Raw genomic sequence first — 14,162 nt, 5'->3', positions numbered from 1 at the left:
CTATTCATGACATGGTCCTATTGAAAGTGAGTGCTCAGTTCTAGGGTGTCTCCAGAAATTATTAGATAGTCCGAGTATATTTAAGGTATGTTGAACATGTTAATTTATTGGTATATTGACATGATCCAGTTAATTTAATTTAACTGGATTTTAATTTAATCACGTAACTCTATTTTTTTCTTACATGATCCAGTTGGTAGTTACTGGTGGTGGTGATAAACCAGTTGATTGAAGTGTTACCACCAGCTAATAATATTTGTCAAACATATTCGTACACCATATGCATTCTTATCTTCATTTTATCAGATGAATATCAACAAATATATATAGTGAAAGCTCAACCTGTAAAAAGTTAGCTAGTTTGTTGGGTCAGTCTGACAAACAATGGACTATATTGCAGCATGCATCTCTTAGTTGAATCGGCAACTGTGATCATCGATGGTTTCTTTTGCTTTGATTTTCTTCAAGCTTAGTTGACTCCTACTGCTTGTGATCCCCAATTTTAACTCTTTTCTTCTTCACTTCAAGTCATGATGCCCCCCTCTCTATTGGACCTTGTTTTCTAAAATTCTTCTCATATATTATGTAATAATTTTGGGTGTGCCTCAAATAGAAATATACTGTTAGCCACATGCATTATCTATCCTATACGAATATGCTTTTTTTTTTATTGGCTTACGAATTGCCTACTACTTTTGAATGCAAAAAGGAAAAGGAAATTATATTAGAAAGAACTTTTATAGAAAGATGAATATGGCGGCTACATTTTTGTATTCTTGCACTTGCAATTATTTGAAAAGAAAGATACCACAATAATTCTTCAAAGCACGCCAAATTGCACTTATTTTCTATTCTTTATTGCTACAGAAGTACTCAAACTTTTATTACATCCTAATTGAATCATGATATTATAGCTGACTAAGGGTAGCAAATGGACTGGTTGGACTGGGTTTGAGTTGGGTTGAACGGATTAAAAATGGACGGGTTAAAAATGGACATAGTCAACCCGTTATGACCCGTAGACCCATTAATTATTATTTTTTAACTATTTTTTTATTTTTAAAATTTTTAAATTATTTTTTAAAAAACACACACACACACACACAAACAAAAAAACAACAAACCCTAGATTTTTTTCAAAAATGACATACAGGAGTGCATGTCGACTGAGACCACCACCACTGATAGGTAAACTCCTCTTCTTATGAAATTTAGATTTTTTGAGCAATACATATATATATCTATATATATATAGATATGATCTTTTGTTTAGATATTGTGTATAGATTTCACATATCAGCCTAATTTGTTAATTCTTATGAAATTTAGAACTTTTCAATCGAGCTCTTATTTGGTCGATTTTGTGCTTATTTTGGTTGGATTAAACCGTTTATGGACCAATTTGAAGGTATTAAGGTCAGATCCGCGAGATGCGGAGACAAATCCGAACAAAATAGGGGCAAATTGACCGGGTCTTCTTTTACAAGGGTCGCGATACCAAGTCAAGCTTGAAGAGTTGTGTGTGAATTTAGGAGGTGGCCAAGTTTTACATTTATAGAAAGCCACTACTACCTTTCTCTATATAAAATATAGATAGGGCGAGTAGGGATCGTCCCAAGGGATTTGATGGTGTATCGAATTGTGAAACTATGGTAATTAGGGTTAGTAGGTCGAATGATCACACAATTGTTGATTGATTGGTTGATTATACTAAATTGAATTCTACTAAATAAAATAATATGAGGTAAACAAGAGAGAGAGAGGTCTTGGGGTGTAGAGATCACCACCAAGCAATACTTTTCTATACTACTAACAAGTGATCAATTGAGGGTAATGGATGTGTTGCAATATGATAAAGGTGTGTGTGCATTAGGTTGATTCAATTGGCAAGGATGACAAATCAAGCAAGTATTGTCTAAACATCATGTGAAGAGCACAATATATCTAAACAATAGAGCATATATTGTTTAGACAACATGGGGTTAGCACAATAGATCAAAACAAGTCATTAATCCGTCATTAAGCTCACAATCCACATGCAACACAATATTAGACGAATATGCCATTTGGACTCACAAGCATGGAACATCAAACATCAAGAGTAGATTGTCCTCCCATCTAACATTATACTACCACTACACTAAATCTACACTACTAGCATGAAAATAAAGCTATCTAGACTAGGGGAGAGGCACAAACCATCAAGAATAGGCATAAACCATCAAATGAACCAAAATAGCATTCATTAAGCATATCATCTTGATAATCTCTAGATCTATAGCATCAATACACATAGACATGCATTAAAAATACTAAATCTAGAGATAAGCACATGAATATCCTACTCTAGCATACATAGACATATGGGTAGAATAGAATAGTCAATTGGAAGCATTAAACCATACAAACCATGAAATAATCAAGATTTATATATACATGAATATCAAGATGCATCATACAACACTAATCCCTCAATAATACACAAGATTAGAGTGTAGAAAGCATGCTTGGGGCTAACTCTAGCCCCAAGAAGATGTCTAGCCACTCATGGTAGTGATGATCCAACCCTCAAGGGCTAACTCCATGGCTGCTCCTTGTTGGTGAAGATCTCCTCCAATGGTTGCTCTAGCTTCCTCCCTTCTTCCTCTCCAAGAATAGCCTCCAAAAATGATTTTCAATGTGTGACAAGAGACTCTAGACTCCTCTCCAAAAAGTGTATTATATTCCTTATATAGGTAGGTCAAATACACCCTATGATGAGCTGTGGTCGTGCAAGGCATATTCTCCAATGATTGGGTGAAGGACGGAATAAATGAGCTGGACTTTAACTTTTTCTCGCTGGAGGAAGTTCGATCGATCGAACCTTAACTTGGATCGATCGAAGATGGGTTCGATCGATCGAACTGCATCTTGGATCGATCGAAGTGGTCTGACTCCTCCGGATAAGGACAAGGCTGAGATATTTCGAAGATATTTATGGGGAAAAGGACAAAAGTGGTTGGTAGGCGTACAGCTGTGGATAAGATCAATCATTTGAATAGGACAAAATAGGGTTCGATCGATCGAAGGTGATGTTGGATCGATCGAACTTTGAATTTCAGCAAAGGCCAAGGTTGGATCTATCGAGAAATACTGTGATCGATCATAGATGTTCGATCGATCGAACTCTAAGTTGGATCGATCGAACTTTTCAGCTGCACAACTTGATTCCTTTTTGCTCCTTTCTTTCTCCACTTTGCTCTCTCCTTTGGTTTATCTCAGGATTGCTTCAATTAAGCTCTTATTTGGCTGAGTTAGCTCAATTTTGGGATTAGTGCCTGAAAATATAAATAACACGTAATAAGTCTAAAATGGCAAAGTAAGATAGATAAAGGTACTAGAATGCTTAAGCTTAACGGGTTTAAATGCGCACTTTTCGGTGCTCATCACACCCACAAACTTAAATATTGCTAGTCCCTAGCAATGAACTAAGAAGTAAAGGAATGAAATGAACAACTAAACAAGTATAATCTGGAAAGCAAGTAAAATGATAACACCATTTTCGCAGGGAACACGATTGCATTTAGCATATGCAACAAGCCTTTTAAACCCCTAGGTTACCCCTAGTGGACGAGTAAAGTCTCGTGAGGGTTTCCAGAAATGGTACCCACAAACATTAAGCTCATTCTTTCAAAAGAGGCACCAATATTGCAAACAAGCATTGGGAGAAAACTACCTCAAGTATGCAATTTTTCAACCGTTTCTAAGCAATCTCCCAAAATTTCAATATCAAGCAAGCAAGTATGGTCCTCCACACATCAAGAAAATGATCATGAAAATCAAAACAAGTCTAGAATCCATGTGAGAGGTCCGGCATCAAGTGTGTTGCTATCTTAGCCAACTAGAGAAGTAATCACATCCTTACCCTCAAACTAGCACACAAATCTAGTACCGATCATCAAGATAAGAGAGTGGACCTTTTATTAAAGCTTTATTCTTCTAGGTGCGCTTATTCTTTTCACTCTATTTTTTTCTTCTTTTTTTTATTTTTTTATTGAGGATCAAAGATGGAAGTATTGTGCAATGTGTTGATCTCTTAAGCTTTCTAGAAGATTCATGTAGCGAGCTTTAGGTCAATGACTCACAAACCAGATGGCTTTAGGGCATTAGGTGTTAAGACACCCCAACGGACTTACAAACTCAAATCAACTAGGCTACAAAACAAGACAACAACCATCTAATCATTTCCTACTTCTCACCTTTTGGGAGAAGTCCTCACTTTTATTGCCTTTGCAACTTCTTTTTTTTTTTTAATAATCAATTATTAACCTAGAGTTTGGGCTCTCCACCTTTCGGCGCGAGAAGTTCACTGCTTAATGAGGCAAGAATCCCGGCTACTCAATGAAAAGGGGTTGTTATCCACCTTTATCAAGAATGAAAGCTTTCAATGCATTACTAGCCCAATTGGGATATAACCAATTCAATAATCAACAAAGCATGTACCCCACAAATGAATGCTAGTGTGCACCGGTGCTAGTGTAGAATCCTAGAATGAATCTCAAAACAATCACATATTCAGGATGATGTGGACCACAAATGCAAGCAAGATATCAATCTTTTGAAAAATTTACTCCTAAATGGCATCCTCAAGGCATACAAGGAGTATTGGACTCTCAAGTCAAGCAATTTTTAAATTTTAAGCAATATAGTCCTCAGAAGATCAAAATCATAGCTAGAAATGGACCAAGTATAGAAATATCCCTCAAATACACAAGACATGCTCAAAATTTGAATTTTAAAGTAACACTGAAATATACACCAATACCCCCAAACTTAAACTGTACATTGTCCTCAATGTGTGAAGAGAACAAAGGAACGAGTATACCAGTGCTTTAGACATGAATGATCGAGATAGAAGTATCCAAAGTGGGTGGCATAGCCCCCCCAAACTTGGGATAAACTGTGGTCCTGAAAAGTTTGCACTCGAATAAACTCATTAGATAACAAGATAGGATAATCAGTGCACAGTGGACATGCAAGTGTAAAATGGGATAAATAGAGAATAGAGAGAGAGGTGTAAGAGTGGTCCTGAAAAATTGGGCAGCACTCTCTCACTGAAGTCACTGTGGTGTACCTGATGGAGTCAAACATACAAATATGGGATACTAAGAGACATCCATAATCAAAAAGCAATATAGAGAGAATATAAAGTGCAGGTACATCAATAAAATAATAAAGCCGACAGACCGGCCGCAAAGTATAATACAATAACAGTGACAGTATAATACAGATCCAGAATAAAAGAAATGAAAGCATAGAACAACTAGAAGTGGAGTCTCAGGAGGCCTGATCGTGAAGATCTGCAGTGGCTGGAGGTGCAGGTGCGGGTGCAGGGAGTCGGCTGGAGAGATCGGCAAAGCAAGCCATGACATCCGCCCTGAAAGAGGTGAACTAAGCTCGGTGGGCAGTGATGTCGGCTCGCATGGCTGCTACGTCCTCCTCCAGTGTCTGCAAGCGTGCTCCGAATCCGGGAGTGGGAACTGGAGACTCAGGCAGAGATGCCTCTGAAGAAGACTCCCGAACTCGCTCCTGAGCAGCGGCTCAATCACTGGTATCATCGGCATCAGCATCATCTGCAGCATCGGCATACTCCTCCGTAGGTCGCTCCGGTCAATGTCCATGCGATCGGTAGCTGGACCGACTGGTGCGTCGTCCGCTGCGATATCTGTTGCTGCTGGAGGTGCCGGCTGTGCCTGGGCTGCCTCCTCCTCCTCTAGTTCAGCTGCTGCCTCTACAGCTGGCTCCTGAAGACTTCGAATAAGAGCATTGTAGCTCTTATTCCAGTCGCTCCTCCTATAGAAGTTGGACTGTGCAAGGGGCTCCTCATCTGGGGGCACTCTGTAGCGCTGGTCAAGAAAGATCTGCTTGATGAGGTGTCCGAAGGGCAGGACCTTGGACCGCTTAGGGTCCTTCCTGGAAATGAAAGAATCATACAGCAACCTCATCACGCTCCAGATGAGGACTGGGATAGATACCCAGCAGCCCGTGTAAAAAGCGTAAAGAGCTGTCAAGTAGTCATGACGCCTCTGGATCTTGTGGCCCGCCATGTAAATGTTCTGGAAGAGAACTGTGTCGATGAACCAGAGGTCGTCAGGCAAGAAGGTCCTAGTGGCGAATGTCTGACCATCGGCATGATGGCCTGTCAAGGAGACAGCCATGTCAGAAAATGAAGGCCTATGCAGCCTCGGGTATGTCTCTGCAAGCTCAGGTGGACACCGGTGTGGGCACCGGCAAGCACGGGCCAGAGTGTCAACTGTGATGACAATCTCGTGGCCGTCCAGTGTAGTGATCATCTCCGCGGTAGATCGTGGCGAGGGCCGGAGATGCTGAAAGAATAACCGCACCAGTCGCGGGTATATAAGGCCGGTGACTGGGGCAAAGATGGTTGAGAGGCCCCGCTGCATGATATCCTGATAGCCAGACCGGGTCAGGATAGACTCGGAGAAGTACTCAGTATCGAAGTACGACTCCTGAGCCTCGGTCATGGCTGCATATCTCGGCAGCAACTGGTCACGACACTGAGCCGGTAGAGGTGGCTGCGGTGATGGCATGGCGGCTGCATCTGCCTGATGGTGCACAGGAGAAGGTGATGGTGTGAAGGCTGGAGGAGCCTGGGATGTAGATGGCATGTGGTCAGCTCCCTCCTCAGCCTCGTGGGATGGGGACTGAGGGGGAGTAGCCTGTGCGGGCTCCTCCTGAGCATGAGATGGCTCTGCAACCATCTCTATCCTGGGCCGTATATGTCTGCGGGGTCACTGTGGCCCCGAAGATCTCCTGGCTGTACTCTTGTACCGCGAAGGCATGATCTGTAAAAAGACAAGAAAATTTCAATATATAAGTCAGTGCCAGATATATAAGAATTTAAGTGCATAATAGAAACATGTATGTCAAATAAGATAGACAAAATATGGATGACATGAATCTATGATAATAATGAAATGTGAGTCATGCTAAGCAATGTAGGTATGAAATGCATCCAATGTGGAATATCACAGGCATTGTGCATATAAAGATAGCATGAAGACGACATAAGATTAATGGAGTGTGTATGTGTGATCTTTGAAATTTCGATCGATCGAACTTTAAGTTCGATCGATCACCGAAAATTTTCGATCGATCGAAGTGAAAAATGTTCAAAAGTTGGATCGATCGAAGTGAATTGGATCAATCCAACACTTGGATCGATCGAAGCATGAAAGTGCACAAGATTGGATCGATCGAAGGTAGTGAAATGAAGTTCACTACTTTGATCGATCGAAGCACAAGTTCGATCGATCGAACTGTGCGAATGCCGAATCTGAAAAGTCGCAGATCTGTGAGATCTAGAGCACAGGGCCCACACAAAAGTGTTTGTGGGCCCATCTACACACCAAACATCCAATCCTCAACACCCAAACACTCCCCAAATGCCAAATCAAATCAAAAATCCCAAATTTTGGTTCGGCCGAATGCATGTGGGTATATGTATATCATAATCATGAAATTGATGCTTCAAAATAGATGATTAATACACATACAACATAAATCAATATAGAAAATCATGAATCATGCATCGATTAAACTTTTAAATCAAGAAATGGCTTGCGGTTTACCTCAAAACCGAGAGGGATGAGATGAGAGAGAGGGGGCAAAGCCGCGGTGAAAATAAGGCTTGAGTTGGCTGGAATTTGCTCGCCGGAGATGGGGAAGATGATTGTGTTGGGTTTTTGCCGGATTAGGATGAGATTGAGAGAAGAGGGAGACTAAGGTTCGGTTTCCTTTTGAAGTTGGATCGATCCAAAGTGATCGATCCAACTCGGTTATATTTTAAAAACACGATATGCAGAGTTCGATCGATCGAAGATGGAGTTCGATCGATCGAACTTAGGTCTCCACTCTTAATGGCATTTTTTTTTAAATTTTGGATTTTTTTTTTTTTTTTTTTTTTTTGAAAAAAAAAAAAAATCAAAGGAAATTAAATTAATAAGATGCAAATTTCGATCGATCGAAGAAAGATTTCGATCGATCGAAGAGGATAAAGAATGTACAAGTTTAAGGGTTCAAGAGTTGATACGTGTTGGAACCTTAGATCGATCGAACTTGGAATTCGATCGATCGAACATGAAAAATTTTGAAAAGTCCCGAGAGCATGCATTTTGGAATTTGGATGCAGGTCCAAAATTTTTCTAAGTGTTGGGACTCATGATCGATCGAACCACATGTTGGATCGATCGAAAAGTAGTTCGATCGATCGAAATGGTTTACGATCGATCGAACTTTTGAAAATTTGGAGATCCCGAGAGCATGCATTTTGGAGTTTGGATGCAGGTCTAAAATTTTTCTAAGTGTTAGGTGCAAAATGAGAGCTGGATCAATCGAGTCCATAGTTGGATCGATCGAACCAAAGTTCGATCGATCGAACCAAAACTTGGATCGATCGAAATTATGCCTAAATGCTCAAAATGACTTGAATGCTCATGCAATCCCTTACTCAGTTCCTTCCAATGTATATGAACCACAAAAACAGTATCTAGACTTCACAAGAATCAAAATGCAAGATAGAAATGAGGGAGGAATAGGGTTTTGGTGCTAGTCTTTAACGTCTCTGGCAAGACCTAGGGTTCTTTTAACCCGGATCAAAGATCTTGCAATGCATCCCCTCCTTTTTGGGATGAGAGATGTTTTGAGTCACTCCCAACAAATGGTTCTTAAAAGAACTTGTTGGGGTAAACTCAAAAGACGTCTTGAGTTCCTTGTCAAAACTTTCCTTGGGCTTCCACGCCCTTTCACAACAAGAGTTCGAAATGACTTTTCTGGCATGCAATGCTGAAGATGAAGATGAAGGCTTTGAAACATTGTTCATGCACAAAAGCTCATTCCTTTCACAAGCAAAATCATGATATTCCTCTACCACATTAACCTCTTCTTCATATTTGTCAAATGGATTGGGTGTGGGGTTAAGGATGTTCAACTTCACTCTCATGTGCCCAAAAGAAATCTTCATTATCCCCGTCCTACAATTTATGTTGGCATTTGAGGTTGCCAAGAAAGGACGGCCAAGGATAACCGGAATTTGGTTCTTTGGATTGGGCACCGGTTCCGTGTCAATGATGACAAAGTCAACCGGGAAGAAGAACTTATCAATCTTAATCAACAAATCCTCAATTATCCCCCTAGGCTTCTTAATGGATCGGTCGGCAAGTTGTAAAACCACCGACGTCGGTTTCAATTCACTTAGGCCCAATTTGACATAAACCGAATAGGGAAGAAGGTTAACACTAGCCCCTAAGTCAAGAAGTGCCCGGTTGATGACATGTTCACCAATGACACAAGATGTTGTAGGTGCACCGGGGTCCTTAAACTTTGGCAAAGTGTTGTGCTGTAGAATGGAACTCACTTGTTCGGTTAAGACCACTTTTTTTGATGTTTAGCTCTTGTTCTTCCGCTTTTGGGTGCATAAGTCCTTCAAGAATTTGGCATAAGCCGGAATTTACTTAATTGCATCCAAAAGTGGAAGATTGACTGTGACTTGCCTAAACATATCCATTATCTCATTGTTCTTGGTCTTTTGCCTTTCTTTTGAAATGGACCCTTTCAAGGCGTCCGGAAATGGAGCTTTTTCAAAAAATCTTTCAGCATTTTCTTTCAAAGAATTTTCAGCATTGGACTTGTTCGATTCATTGGATTTCAAATCACTTTTCAAAGAAGAATCATGAATAACATTTTTCAAAGAACTTTTCTCAAACACATTTTTTAACACTGTTTTCAATGAATCTCTTTGGAAATCATCTTTCAACTCACAATTTGAGGGCTTCTCATTCTCAAGATCATGCACATGCAATGAAGGAGGAATAGTGTGTGGAACGGGACGGGTGACAACTTGAGGTTGTACCGGTTCACTCTCTTCATTAGGCATTCTAACTTGATTGTCTACTACCCTACCACTTCTCAAGGTTGTTACCGCATTGACATGCTCAACATTATGCCCTTCCAATGAGGATTTGGTTTCTACAACACATTGTTGTTTGATTGGGGCATTCATGTGCATCTTTCCCTTCTCTCTAGCATTAAGTGTTTCAGCTATTTGCCCTACTTGGGTTTCTAGCTTGGCAATTGATTGAGAATGAGAATGCAACAATTGAGTATTTGCTTCTAGAGTGCCCAAAGCATTTAAAACATTTTCCTCAAAAGCGGAACCTCTAGAATTTCCTTGAGAATATGATTGGTTAGGAAAATGAGAATTAGCAAATTGATTTCCTTGTGAGTTATATGGTCTTGAACCTTGGGATCCTTGGTTTTGAAGTGGAGGTGGAATGTATTTCCCTTAAAAACTGCCTTGGGAAGAGTTCGAGCCCTCCCCTTGGTTTTTCCAAGAAAAATTCGGATGATTCCTCCAACCGGGATTGTAATGGTTACCATAAGGATTGTTCCCTTGGTTCACAAATGTTGCATTAACTTGCTCAATGGGTTCATTTTGAATTTGTCCATGAGGACAATTAGAAGTAGAATGAAGAACACTAGAACAAGTCATACATGATTCATTTTGAGCTCTATGAGAATGGTTAGGAAAGGAAGACACTTGATTCGCCAAGTTTTGATTGATCAATTGATCAAACTTTTGAGATAAAGACTTCATCTCGGCGGTTATATCATTTGAGTGGTCAACTTGATGCAAGCCAACACTCTTCCTACCTTGAAAATTTCTACCATTCCTAGATGACAATGTTCTATGCAAAGAGTTTTCACTCATGCTCTTATAAAGACGCCACACGTCTTCCTCTTGTCGGTCTATATAAGAACCTCCCATTGAAGCATCAACCATGCCTTTATAATTGTCCGATAAGCTTTCAAAGAAGTATTGGACCAATTGCCATTTAGGCATGTCATGGTGAGGACACTTCCTAAGCAATTCATTGAAGCGTTCCCATGCCTCGTGGAAAGTTTCTCCCTCCCCATGTGTGAATTCCCTAATGGCGGTTCTCATAGCATTGGTCTTCGAAACCGGATAGTACTTTTTCAAAAATTCTTGTTGCATTTCTACCCAAGAAGTTATAAAAAAAGGCCTAAGGTTGTTAAACCAATACTTCGCCTTATCTTTAAGGGTGAATGGAAAAAGTTTTAGCCTTAAAACTTCTTCCGGCATGTCCGTGTATCGAACAGTAGAACAAACTTCAAGAAACTCATCCAAATGCTTGTAAGGTTCTTCACTAGGAAGTCCATGAAAGTTAGGTAGCATTTGGATAGTTTGTGCTTTAATCTCATAATGGTGTGCTCTAAATGGTGGCAATTGAATGCATGTGGGTGCATTATACTCATTAGGCACATAATGATCTCTCAATGCGAGTGGTGGATTAGTAATTTGAGGTGCAACATGGACACCTTGGTTATATTGAGCTTGATTAATGATGGGGGGTTGTGGTGCATACATTGCCCATGGAATTCCCATTGGAATTTGGCCTTGTTGTTGAGGAGGTTGATGAATGTATGGCCTAGGCATGCTTAATGGAACTTGCATATTATCATTTTGCACATTAGGGTGAAGGATGCCTTATTGGTCTATGTGACCAAAGTCTTCAACATGATCATTATTGAGAGCGTCCATTGGTAGATTGGTTCTATGTGAACTTCCTCTTCCCCTTGGATTCCTAATAGTGGATTCTAAATGCAAATCAAGAGGGACAAGAGTAGGTCTCAATGAACGACGACCATGCATGCACAATGCAACACGAATAAACAACTTTTTCAACAATGCAATTAAACTTCACAACCACAATTTTCAAATGCAATGTATGTCAAATAAATGCCTCCACGTGGGCCCCCGATTTAACTAAGGAGATTGAGTAAGAAGGTCTCACAATAGTCCTTTAGCACTTCAACTCTAAAATTAAAAGCTTAGCTTAGCAATTTTACTTAGCAATCTTTCATTTTAAGCATTCTTCCTTTGCTTTGCTTTGCTCCTTAGCTTGGAATTACTTTGCTAGCTCCTTACTCAATGCACCTTGTTAATGAAGAACAAACTTAATAAGTAATCAAAAATAGAAAATAAAAAAAAAGTAAAGACACGATCAAAAGAGTACTAATCCTAACTGAATTTCACAATTCGACGTAGCTAATTTAAAATCCCCGGCAACGGGCCAAAAACTGACCGGGTGTCCTCTTTTACAAAGGTCGCGATACCAAGTCAAGCTTGAAGAGTTGTGTGTGAATTTAGGAGGTAGCCAAGTTTTACATTTATAGAAAGCCACTACTACCTTTCTCTATATAAAATATAGATAGGGCGAGTAGGGATCGTCCCAAGGGATTTGATGGTGTATCGAATTATGAAACTATGGTAATTAGGGTTAGTAGGTCGAATGATCACACAATTGTTGATTGATTGGTTGATTATACTAAATTGAATTCTACTAAATAAAATAATATGAGGTAAATAAGAGAGAGAGAGGTCTTGGGGTGTAGAGATCACCACCAAGCAATACTTTTCTATACTACTAACAAGTGATCAATTGAGGGTAATGGATGTGTTGCAATATGATAAGGGTGTGTGTGCATTAGGTTGATTCAATTGGCAAGGATGACAAATCAAGCAAGTATTGTCTAAACATCATGTGAAGAGTACAATATATCTAAACACTAGAGCATATATTGTCTAGACAACATGGGGTTAGCACAATAGATCAAAACAAGTCATTAATCCGTCATTAAGCTCACAATCCACATGCAACACAATATTAGAGGAATATGCCATTTGGACTCACAAGCATGGAACATCAAACATCAAGAGTAGATTGTCCTCCCATCTAACATTATACTACCACTACACTAAATCTACACTACTAGCATGAAAATAAAGCTATCTAGACTAGGGGAGAGGCACAAACCATCAAGAATAGGCATAAACCATCAAATGAACCAAAATAGCATTCATTAAGCATATCATCTTGATAATCTCTAGATCTATAGCATCAATACACATAGACATGCATCAAAAACACTAAATCTAGAGATAAGCACATGAATATCCTACTCTAGCATACATAGACATATGGGTAGAATAGAATAGTTAATTGGAAACATTAAACCATACAAACCATGAAATAATCAAGATTTATATATACATGAATATCAAGATGTATCATACAACACTAATCCCTCAATAATACACAAGATTAGAGTATAGAAAGCATGCTTGGTGTTAACTCTAGCCCCAAGAAGATGTCTAGCCACTCATAGTAGTAATGATCCAACCCTCAAGGGCTAACTCCATGGCTGCTCCTTGTTGGTGAAGATCTCCTCCAATGGTTGCTCTAGCTTCCTCCCTTCTTCCTCTCCAAGAATAGCCTCCAAAAATGATTTTCAATGTGTGACAAGAGACTCTAGACTCCTCTCCAAAAAGTGTATCATATTCCTTATATAGGTAGGTCAAATACACCCTATGATGAGCTGTGGTCGTGCAAGGCATATTCTCCAATGATTGGGTAAAGGACGGAATAAATGAGCTGGACTTTAACTTTTTCTCACTGGAGGAAGTTCGATCGATCGAACCTTAACTTGGATCGATCGAAGATAGGTTCGATCAATCGAACTGCATCTTGGATCGATCGAAGTGGTCTGACTCCTCCGGATAAGGACAAGGCTGAGATATTTCGAAGATATTTATGGGGAAAAGGACAAAAATGGTTGGTAGGCGTACAACTGTGGATAAGATTAATCATTTGAATAGGACAAAATAGGGTTCGATCGATCGAAGGTGATGTTGGATCGATCAAACTTTGAATTTCAGCAAAGGCCAAGGTTGGATCTATCGAGAAGTACTGTGATCGATCATAGATGTTCGATCGATCGAACTCTAAGTTGGATCAATCGAACTTTTCAGCTGCACAACTTGATTCCTTTTTGCTCCTTTCTTTCTCCACTTTGCTCCCTCCTTTGGTTTATCTCAGGATTGCTTCAATTAAGCTCTTATTTGGCTGAGTTAGCTAAATTTTGGGATTAGTGCCTGAAAATATAAATAACACGTAATAAGTCTAAAACGGCAAAGTAAGATAGATAAAGGTACTAGAATGCTTAAGCTTAACGGGTTTAAATGCGCACTTTTCGGTGCTCATCACAAATCATTTCAATATGGATATGAAATTCAAATATTA

Source organism: Cornus florida, unplaced genomic scaffold, assembly GCF_030987335.1.
Source record: "Cornus florida cultivar Cherokee Brave unplaced genomic scaffold, ASM3098733v1 CherokeeBrave_3.0.0_Hap2_Chr09, whole genome shotgun sequence".
Classification (NCBI taxonomy): Eukaryota; Viridiplantae; Streptophyta; class Magnoliopsida; order Cornales; family Cornaceae; genus Cornus; species Cornus florida.
This window is presented reverse-complemented; position numbering follows the sequence as displayed.